Here is an 11,133-nt window from a genome sequence, read left to right as displayed (position 1 = left end):
CATGAAGAGCCTCCGCCGACGGTTAGCACGCCAAGCTAGCTTGTCGGGACAGGACCCCTCATGTCCGCTGATTCGCCGGCCGGCAATCAAGACATGGTGGCGTCCGCCGCAGAGATTGAGCCCCGCGCTGTGTCACGGTACGTCCACACAGCAGCTTTAGACGAATCTTCCACCGCTTCCAACGCTTCTCTGCCCATTGACTTTAAATGGGGATGACGTCACTTTGCCTCGCTTTTCGCCGAACTGCATTGTGGGGGAGCGAAGCGAAGATTTCCAGGATTCAAAAGTTGAGCAATGTTCAACTTTTCAAGCTGAGCTGGAAGCGCTAGCCAATCAAACCGCGTGTAAGCAGGGAGAACCAGACCGCAGTTCATTTCCTCATATTCCAAACGAGAAATTACGGTAGCAAATCACCCGGTTCTTTACGACCAGAACTATTAACGGGATACAAACCGGAGGAACCAGACATGGAGGGAGGTGGCAGAGACAGTGGGTGAAACTGGTAGGTTTTCGCCTGTTTGGGGAGTTTATATATATATTGCTCGCATAAAATCCCCGGGGTTTTTTGCTTTGTATGTCGGGGGCGGGAGATTCATGTGATTGGTTGTTGGTCGCGTTGCTCGCAAAAAATCCCCAAGCTTTCAGACACGCCCAGCTCCAAGATTTTCAAGATTTTTGAAAAGCTGCTGTGTGGACGTAGCATTAGAATGGGGTTCAACAACAGCGACAGCCGCTGAACCGGAGCCCCACGCCGTTTCAGGCTGGGACCCGGTGGCGGCAAGGGCCGCAAGAGCGGAGCCCCGTGCTGTGTCAAGCTGGGGCTCCCAATTGGACCTCACCATGGTTCCACCCGCGGAGGATATCCTGGAGTTGGACTACATGGAGGACGAAGAGGATACCTCTGAGTTCCTCCTGTCTGACTCGGATAAGGATGACATCTTCGTTTCATCGGCTCAGGCTGCAAAGCCGGGAGCGATGTCCGCTCCCCCGGGCGAGAGCACACCAGCTTCGCCCGTCCTAAGCATGGACTTGCAGGCCGTGTGTCAACGTGCTGCATCCAGGCTGGACATCCCATGGCCTGAAGTGGCCAAGGAGACCTCCAGATCTCGCTACGAGGGGAAGAACTTGCCCCAAGCAGCGAGGACGAAGAGGCAGCTCCTTCCAGTCTTTCCGGAGATGCTGGACGAGGTGTCGGTCTCGTGGAGAGACCGTCCCTTTAGCAACAAGGCCCCAATCCAGGGTGCCTCCTCCCTGGACTGTGACGGTATGGAGAGGCTCGGCCTGCTCCGCATGCCGCCCATGGAACCGCTGGTGGCAGCCCACCTCCAACCGAGGCTGGCTTCGACACCAAGCAGGAACCCCATGCTACCGGCAAAGGCAGACCGGTTCCAGTCAGCGATGACCGAACGGGCCTATAAAGCCGCAGCTTTGTCCGCCAGGACACTCAACGTCTCCTCGCTGCTGACCGCCTACCAGGCGGAGCTCTGCGAAGACATGTCGAGCAGACCTGAGCCTGCCGTGTGGGACGAGATCGCAGCAATCACAGACATTTGCCTCCGTGTGCAGCGCTGTGCAGTCCAAGCCACGGGCAAAGCACTCGGAATGATGGTGGTACAGGAGAGAGCCAGGTGGCTCAACCTGACCAACCTTCCAGACTGGGAAAAAGAGGATGTTCTGGACGCCTATTGTTCCCGAGGGCATATTTGGCTCCGCTCTAGCTTCAATGCAGCTGAGGTGCGAGTCAAAAAGGAAGGGAGACGAGGCTCTCCAGGTCTGTCTCCCCCGAAGGGTCCAGCCGCCACCTCCAATGGTCCCGCGGCAGGCCTTCACCCAAGCTGTCTCACGTCCTGCCCGGTTCAAAATACCGAAGCAGCAGAGACCGCAGCCCGTCCCGGATCCCCAGCCCAGGCACGAAGCGAGGGGGAGCTGGCCAAGAAAATCTCCGGTTCCGGCAGCTGCCGCTGAGGCGCAGCCGATCCAGGTTTTCAGCCACCAGGCGAGGAAGAAGAAGCGGGCGGCCTGACAGCCTCCTCTCCTCGATGAAGGAGCTGGAAGTTCCCTGTTCCCCAGCTCCAGAGCACGTTCCAGTGTTGGATGCTCATGTGTTTTCGGGGTGCCACCATGCCCCCATCTTCCCGCCGCCTCGAGTGATGCCAGAACGTCATCCTCAAGTTCGCGCCATCAGGGAAATGGACTTAACATCAAAGACAGCAAGTTCCGCTGCCTGTTTAAGTCACACAAACACATGTCATCATTGTTGTTTCAAAATAAATCATTTTCCACTGTCGTTTCCAGGCTTGAAGCCAAGGGTGCAGTCAATAAAAATGAAAAGAAAAACAATAAAAACAATAAACAGTCTGTCGTCTGCCCCTCTTTTGAGAGCTGCTACGGCCTCTCTCAAAAGGCGGACAATAGACGGGATTGTGAAGGCACCACCGCCACGCGCATGCGCAGTGTCGGCCGGGGTTGTCAACCTGGGGTACCACCGTGTTCAGACACTAGAGGGCCCCATAACACAACATATAGAGACACTGAGGGCAGACGACAGAGCTGTGACATCTCCGCTCGCTTTGAGAAGCGAAAAGTGGAGGATGCTCACAGATTCTGCTTGGGTTTTCAAGACAGTAACACGGGGCTACAGGCTCCAATTCGCTGTCACCCCCCCTCACTTCTCGGGCATTCTGTATTCACAGGCCCGGGTAGAGACGGCCCATATTCTAGACTAGAGCAAGAGATTTTCTCGCTACTAGAAAAGAAGGCTATATCGATAATACCCGCCGAACAGAGTCAGAGCGGCTTTTATTCCAAGTATTTCCTCGTTCCCGAACGGGGAGGGAACGGAATTCGGCCTATACTAGATTTGAGAGCTCTGAACAAATATCTCAAAAGATACAAATTCAGAATGCTCACTCACACATCTCTGTTGCGTCTCGTGCACCAAAACGACTGGTTCACATCAGTCGACCTGAAAGATGCGTATTTCCACATCCCAGTATATTACCCACACAGGAAATATCTGAGGTTCGCCTTTCAGGGTGTCTGTTACGAGTACAGAGCAGGGTGCGAACTGGAGGGGAGCCCCCTTGTGGTGACATGAGCTCCCCTGGGAACATGGTTTGTGAAATTTGGGGGGAGCTCTCTAAAATACTGATATGATGACCAAATAAATTCCATTTTGGGCATGTTTTTTTTTTTTCAAAGGTGTAAAATAAGTGAAATAAAATTATATTTAGAGTTTATGATTCATGAAAAAAGTGTCGCCTGCTTGCACGCTGCCCGCAGCTCCACCCACTACCCACTCACTCACAAGCTCGTTTAGTTAGCACTGCATGTTTACCAGGCATTGTTGCTGCTGCTGACATGTCGAAAAGAAAAAAACAACTTACCTTGGGCAATTTCTTTAAAAAGACGGCCAAACAACCTGATCAAGAAGACCAACCGAATGTAGCTGGTGGTAGCACATCGTACGTTGTGACTGCTGCTACAACAGAACCGAGAGAGGAGGGAGCTAACGTCAGTGCTAGTGCTAACTTGACAGCTAACGTTAACTTGGGGGCTGAAGAGACACAAGAAGACGAGCCGTTGTGTTGTGTGTGTGGCGTCGCGTCTCTCCAGGCAGTGAGAGGGTTGTGTTGTGCTATAGCTGTATTATTAATATTAATATTGTTCATGGTTGGTGCCGCTGGCTGCTCTTATCGCGTGTGTTCGGCTCTGTGTAGGCTACAGCCATAATAGGCTATAGCCCATGTGAAACAATGTAGCCTGTTTTTGAGTCATTTTAAGTTGATTTAATTAAACAGTCAAACGTTACATTGGTGGTCCGTGGATTATTTATTATCAAGTTGATTGAAGTTTGCGTAGCCCATACATGCTCGGGAAATCTGTTGACATGAACATGATCCATCGGGACGTTTCATGTAAATGTAGACCTGTGGCACCACCCCGTGTGCAACAGATTTTCTCTTTATAATAGGCCTATGTCTGTGCTGTTGCTATTAATGCACGTATCAGCATTTACCCCCCCCCCCCCCAACAAAAAAAAAAAAATCCCGGCTCCCCCGGAGACCGTGGTATAGTTCGCACACTGGTACAGAGTACTTCCCTTCGGTCTGTCTCTCAGCCCGCGAGTGTTTGTACGGTGTACGGAAGCCGCGATAGCCCTGTTAAGACAACAGGGTATTCGCCTGGCAACTTATCTGGACGATTGGCTCCTTCTCGCACAGTCGGAGCAAGAGGCTATTACGCAGACGAATGTCCTCGCAAAACACCTGCTCGACCTAGGTTTTGTAATAAACACAGAAAAGAGCATGTTGTCCCCAGCCCAGACTGTACTCTTCCTGGGCCTACGCCTGAATTCGGTGTCCTTTACAGCCCCCTTGTCAGCAGAGAGAGTGAGAGCCTTCAGGGCTTGCCTCGCTCATTTCCAGCCACGCAAATGTGTTCTCTTCAGGTCATGTCTGCGGTTGCTGGGGCTCATGGCGTCAGCCATTCTGGTGGTACGACTGGGAGGCTTACACATGAGGGAGTTTCAGCGCTGGGTAGCTGCCCTCAGATTGGACACCGCGCGTCATGGCGCGCGGAGAGTGATGGTCACTATGAAATGCGTAATGGCTCTGCGCCACTGGCTACACCCGACTTTTCTAGTACGGGGCGTGCTTATGGGTGCTGTTCTATCGCGGAAGGTGGTCACCACAGACGCATGTCTGACGGGCTGGGGGGGTATATACGAAGGTCGACCTGTGAGGGGTCTCTGCAGAGACCTCCAACGGTCACACATAAATTATCTGGAGCTTTTAGCGGTGTTCATCACCCTGAAACGCTTTCTGCCTTTTCTCAGAGGACATCATGTCCTCACGAGGACATCATGTCCTCTTGAGGACAGACAACACGACCACAATATCGTATATAAACCGCCAAGGGGGTTTTCGTTCTCTCCAGTTACACATGCTGGCACGCAAACTGATCTTATGGAGCTGCGGACGTCTCTTCTCTCTGAGAGCGACGCAAGTACTAGGAGTGATAAACCTCGGGGCAGATCTGCTGTCCAGAGGTGCACCACTATATGCAGACTGGACTCTACATCCAATGATTGTGAGTCAGCTGTGGGTGTGTTACGGCCGAGCCGCGGTAGATCTGTTCGCATCAAAAGAAAATGCTCAATGTCAGCTGTTCTTTTCAATGCGCGATTTAAACGCACCGTTAGGCGTGGACGCGCTCGCGCACGTTTGGCCTCCGGTCCTTCTGTACGCGTTCCCACCCCTGGCTCTGATACCCTCAACTCTGGCCAGAGTGAGAGAGCAACGCCACACACTTATCCTGATAGCTCCGCACTGGCCTGCAATGTACTGGCTGGCGGAGATATATCAGCTGCTGTGCGGGCAGCCGTGGCAGCTCCCACTACGCAGGGACATACTGTCTCAGGCGGGGGGGGCGATCTTTCACCCACACCCAGAGCGCTTGGCACTATGGGCCTGGCCCGTGAGTGGTACAATCTGAATACAGTGGGGCTCCCTCAGAAGGTGATAAACACTATTCAGAGTGCAAGAGCTTCCTCCACCAGGTCTCTCATGACTGTAAGTGGAGGGTGTTTGAGGAGTGGTGCCTTCAAAAAGTACACATCTCTTTTCAATGTCCTGTCGGGGTGATTTTATCATTTCTACAGGACTTAATTGATAAACACAGAGCTTTCTCTACGATCAAAGTGTACCTGGCTGCTATTGCTGCATGCCATGTGGGCTTTGAGGGAAAGACGGCTAGCCAACATCCTTTGGTCTGCCGTTTTATGAAAGGGGCTCGCAGGCTCCTCCCTGTTTCCAGGTCACTGGTGCCCTTATGGGACTTGGCAGTGGTTTTAGATGGGCTCACTCAACCTCCATTTGAACCACTGGAAGAAGCTGACATGAAACACCTGTCACTGAAGACAGTGCTGTTACTGGTTCTGGCATCATGCCAAGCGAGTCAGTGACATTCATGCGCTCTCTGTACATCCTTCATGCACTCAGTTTGCCCCGGGGCAGACGAGAGTGTTGCTGAAGCCCAACCCTGCCTTTATACCTAAGGTGGTTGGCTCATGTACCCCCATTGACATTGTGGCATTTCCTCCGCCGCTGTGTTCCTCTGACGAACAGCGGCTGAATTTGCTGTGTCCAGTTCGTGCTTTACGCATCTATATGGACAGGTCAAAAGAGTTTTGTTGTAGTGACCAACTCTTTGTATCCTGGGCTAACCCTCAGAAGGGCAAGCCTGTTACCAGGCAACGGCTCTCCCAATGGATTGTGGAAGCGATTGCTCTGGCTTATACGAGTCAGGGTTTGCAGGCACCAACGGGCGTGCATGCTCATTCTACTCGTGGACTGGCTACATCCTGGGCTTTGTTCAAGGGTGTTTCCATCCAAGACATTTGTGAAGCAACGAGCTGGTCCTCGTCGCTCACTTTTGTCCGCTTTTACAGGCTAGATGTCTCTGCTCCAAGTGTGGCCCGCGCAGTGCTGGGTCCCGTGTTGAGACAGAGTTCTACCTGTTAAGTTCTGGTTGTTTTTGGTGATTTTCGAGATAAGCATGTCTAGCAATACGGGAGTTTCAATATCCCATAGTGAGACATCGAACGGAGTGTTATGAATGAGAACTATAGGTTACTTACGTAACCCCAGTTCTCAGAGTAACATGAAGTGAGATGTCTCACCAGACGGCCCTTCTTGCTAAGGCGAAGCGAGAAGAGGTGCTTATTTTGAATGACGCTGCGTCGTAGCGCAAGCTACTTAAAGGGTGGGTGGATTCCCTGACGTTGACGTCAAGATCACCAGCCAATCAGGATTGGCGCAATGAGATTGATGCTTCTGTTTGCATACGCGTTGAGGCGCATCCATAGTGAGACATCTCACTTCATGTTACTCTGAGAACTGGGGTTACGTAAGTAACCTATAGTTTCTCACTAAGATATCAGGTCAGAAATTATGTGAAACAGCATGACCATAGTGAAGTCAAGTGTAAGTTCAAATAGTCTGGCTGCAGGCTTGAGATGTGTTTTTGAATGTTTTATTATTGTTTCATCCACGCATTTTCATACAAGAATTAAATACTGTAAGTCAGCCAATGCATCAACAATGAAATGACTCACAAAGGTCATAAACTTTGTTCATGTCAAACCAGCTGGGTGCCAAAGGCTTCCTGAAAACCCTCAGCATGTCCAGACATCATCATCATCATCATTTCCTGTTCTTGTTTATACTAAACGTTTTTCATGAAGGCGGGGCTGCTGTGTGTGAGTGTCAGAAATGTCAAAGACTATCAGAAATATCTGTAAATGGTCAAAATTGTACACATGGATATGCCAAGACAAGCATACTGTAAGGTGAAAGAAAACATTTCATTAGTCACCCAGCCATAGCTGATGTAGCATATACAATCAGAATAGTCTGAAACTTAATCAAGTTATACACACAAAACTTACATTTGAGATTCTCTAACAACAAAATTGACCAAATTGAATCAGGGGAACTGTATATTTTTGCTTTAATTGTTATTTATGTTTGTGTTATTACTATTTTACATAAAGAAATGTATGCTAAAAGACACTCAAATCGAACCAAAAAAAAGTAAGGCATAGAATTAGTCCAAGAATTGAACATTGGTTTGCGCTAAAACTACTACTTTCACTTACAAACACATTATACTTCTTGGTATAATTACATTTCCAGTTGCAATATCACTGTATATCGTAAAAGAAAAGATACCCCCTTGAGAGCTTTTGTGATTCTTGTAATTCTAAAACTCTATTTATCCCAAAAAGGATATTTGTCTTGTAACCAGGTGAGAAATACATGAATATACAAATACAATTTCACACAACACACATAAAACATAATGAAATTCATGAAAAATGTGTATACACAAGTCAGACTGACGTATAAAAAACATACAGTATACACTCATATCAAGTGACAGCACCGCCTAAAACCTGAAGCACGTCATCTCTATCATCACCAACCAATTACTTTTGAAAACACATCATCGGACCGAAGACAGCTTTAATCATTAACTGTTGGTTATTGGGTTATTATAATTGATGGGACGTATCATTCATGACACTTAATCAGACGTAAGCATATTGCAATCGTCAAGTTTAATTTTATCATTCACAGTAATTCAAATGTATTAACCTTTTAGTGAGGAAAATAAACATCACAAGAAAAGTTATTTGGAACATTGTTTCCTTAAAGTGGACCTATCATGCTATATTTGAATAATGTATTGTAGGGCCATACTTATATAAAACATGTCTGTGAAGTTTTTTTTTCAAAATACCAAACAGATCATGCATTTTAGCCATGCCTCATTTCGCTCTATTTGCTCTTTTCCAGTCCTGTTTTTGCAAGTGAGAAGTATTTTTCGCTGCTTTTGTGGCAGACTACAGCGCCACTTACAGGCCTGGCATATGTACTACAGCGTCTCCAGCGCTTTCGAGCGGCAATGGCCGTGGCCGTGGCCCAACCCCCATTCCCCTGATAGGCGGAGAGTTGCCCATATAGGCGGAGCACCCCTTTTCTGACGTCAGAAAAATTCAAATAATAATCAGCTCCGTTGCAGCCCCGTTTTTAGAGATTTGGGTATGGAGGAAAAGAGAGAGGGTTGTGTTTTCTGACACTTGGTGAGTTCCCTGACACACCGGGGACACATGTATAAAAGACCTACAAAAGTGCATTTTGGTCCCCTTTAATTTAGTTATTGTAGGATAAAAAAAACAACAACTTTCAAACAGATTATTGAAATAATCCCTTTAAAATTAACCAATTATTATATCCTTTATAATAACTCTCTCCAAATCTGACAAAGACAATTCGATTATATCTATTTTTGTTGAAATAACATCATCAGAAAATCCACTCTTTCATCTTGGAACAACAACCCAGACATCATAAACAACACAAAGCCAGGCAGGATCAATGCTTTGGAAGTCCTCTCACCACACCAATTTTGCCATAAAACATGATGTCATATATGTATTTATTGGTGAAACATGTTCAGGTGCACTGAGGCCATGGGGGTAGAGATCAGTGGAGCAGCATGAGAGACTTCCTGTGGTTTGGGACCCTCAGAGGAGAGTGGATCACATGTTTAGAAGTCTTGGATCACAGTGGAGCCTGCAGCCATACCTCCACCTCCATCTGGTGTCGTAGCCGCAGCAGCGAGGCTAATGACCCCAGCCTGCCTCCTCTCTGCTCAAATGGGCGAGTCATCAATATGTCTAACCTGAGGATGGACTTCAAGCTTTGCATCAGCAGGAGGTCCCCTTTTCAGAGTATATTTCACATAAGATCAGCATTAGATTGTGTTCATGGGGCTCCAACATCTTTACTTTAAAGAGCTTTACTCTTAGGGGTTACAGGGTTCGTATATTGTCATTCTGCAACACCGGCGTACAATGAAATACGATGACCTTTTTGCTACTCAATTTTAAAAACTAAAGAGAAACCATTTTTTATAAATGATTACAAAGGTTGAGTTTAGGAAAGAAAAAAGCTGCTCTGAACTTTAAAATGATTGTGTTTATGTCTAAAATTGTGATTATACATCATAAAATATCCACTCTAACATGTAACATGTGACATTTTAAACCCCTCGCTTATGAGATCTGTGGGGATTTCAAATGTGACTGTTTTAGACCCATTTCTAAACTACAACTACACATTTTGATCCTTCACAATAAAATCTTCTCTGTAGCAGGAGCCTATTCCTCTCCTACCATTTTCCGAGGTGTTCCTCAGGGGTCAACTCAAGGTCCTCCATCATTTCCTTCATTACTTACTTGTTGCCTTTGGGTTACATTATTTGCAAATTCAACTGACTTCTAGTATTTTGTTTATTGTCAGACATCAATACAACATAACATTTTTGAGCTTCCAAAATGCAACCCAGCAGCTCCAATCACATCTCGACATTTGATCAAATATTGACCAACGCCTTGCGTTTATTTTTTATATTGAGCATTCTTATGATTGTCAGGTGACATCAGAGATGAGAGATCAGGGAAAAAGCTATTTTCTACCCTCGTCTGATACAAAAAGTTTCTGCCAAGCTCTCAACCAAGTGTTCCCCAAATTCTAACACACTAAAATGAACTTCTCAGTAATTTTTGTGATTCTTACTGAACTCATAAGAAATGTAATATTGTGCACATTTTCTTCCTTGCTGACAGCTTAAGTCTCAATAAGAAAGCTTTGTGCTCAGGTTTGTCAGGTGGCTGAACGCAAATGCAAACAATACTGATGTAGGAACATCAAGTATTCAAAAGGAAGAAAGATTTGATATTTTCATCTTTCAGAAATATCAAGATTTGTTGTCAGCTTGTTGCAATTGTGTGATTTTTATCACAGGCATTCACTTTTTGACCCTCCGCTTATCTTAGGCTATCATAAACAGGAATACCTTCTTTGCTCCACCCTCCTCCTTCCTTGCCCCCAATGACGCACACAAAGAGTAAGAAAATGACAAATTCAAGAGCTCCTCTTATCCCAGACTTGATTCTGTCCCATGAACATTGTCGTTGTGTGTTCCTTAATAAAACATAAACAGAGTAAACATGAGAAGACCTTAGATGACTTCTGTCATCTGGTGGAGGCCACCCACTGGGGGTCTCTTCAATCAAGGATCTGGGTTGCTGGTGGTGTTAAGATGCAGGACTGAGATGAGTCTGTGTGCTAAACAATTGCACTGATGTCCACGATCCAGATCTCAAACCATTGTGCCTTTCCTTTCAGGGGACCCAATTCCCAGAGAGATATGCAGTCTCATGAAACATGTCCAAGGAAAACAACCACCCCTGACCTGCAGAGACTTTCAGTGTGGGCCTCTAAATCCTCCAGGGAGTTCCCTTGGGCCGAGCATGGGATGATTTAATTACACCCGGAAAAATGTGTGTGTGTGTGCGTCCGTGTGTGTGTCGGTGTGTACTGTATGTTTAGCAATGTTTGATTTCCCCTTACTTGGTTTAACTGTGTGTGTAGATCATGGCATCAGGGACTGTTTGATCCATGTTCTGCATTTCTTTCATGTGTCTTCTAATTTCCAAGTGCTCCACTGAAATATTTGATAGATGGGAATCTGTGAGAGAGTCTAGAAGTAAACAAATAGAGA

The sequence above is a fragment of the Gymnodraco acuticeps genome, unplaced genomic scaffold (assembly GCF_902827175.1).
Source record: "Gymnodraco acuticeps unplaced genomic scaffold, fGymAcu1.1, whole genome shotgun sequence".
NCBI lineage: Eukaryota > Metazoa > Chordata > Actinopteri > Perciformes > Bathydraconidae > Gymnodraco > Gymnodraco acuticeps.
This window is presented reverse-complemented; position numbering follows the sequence as displayed.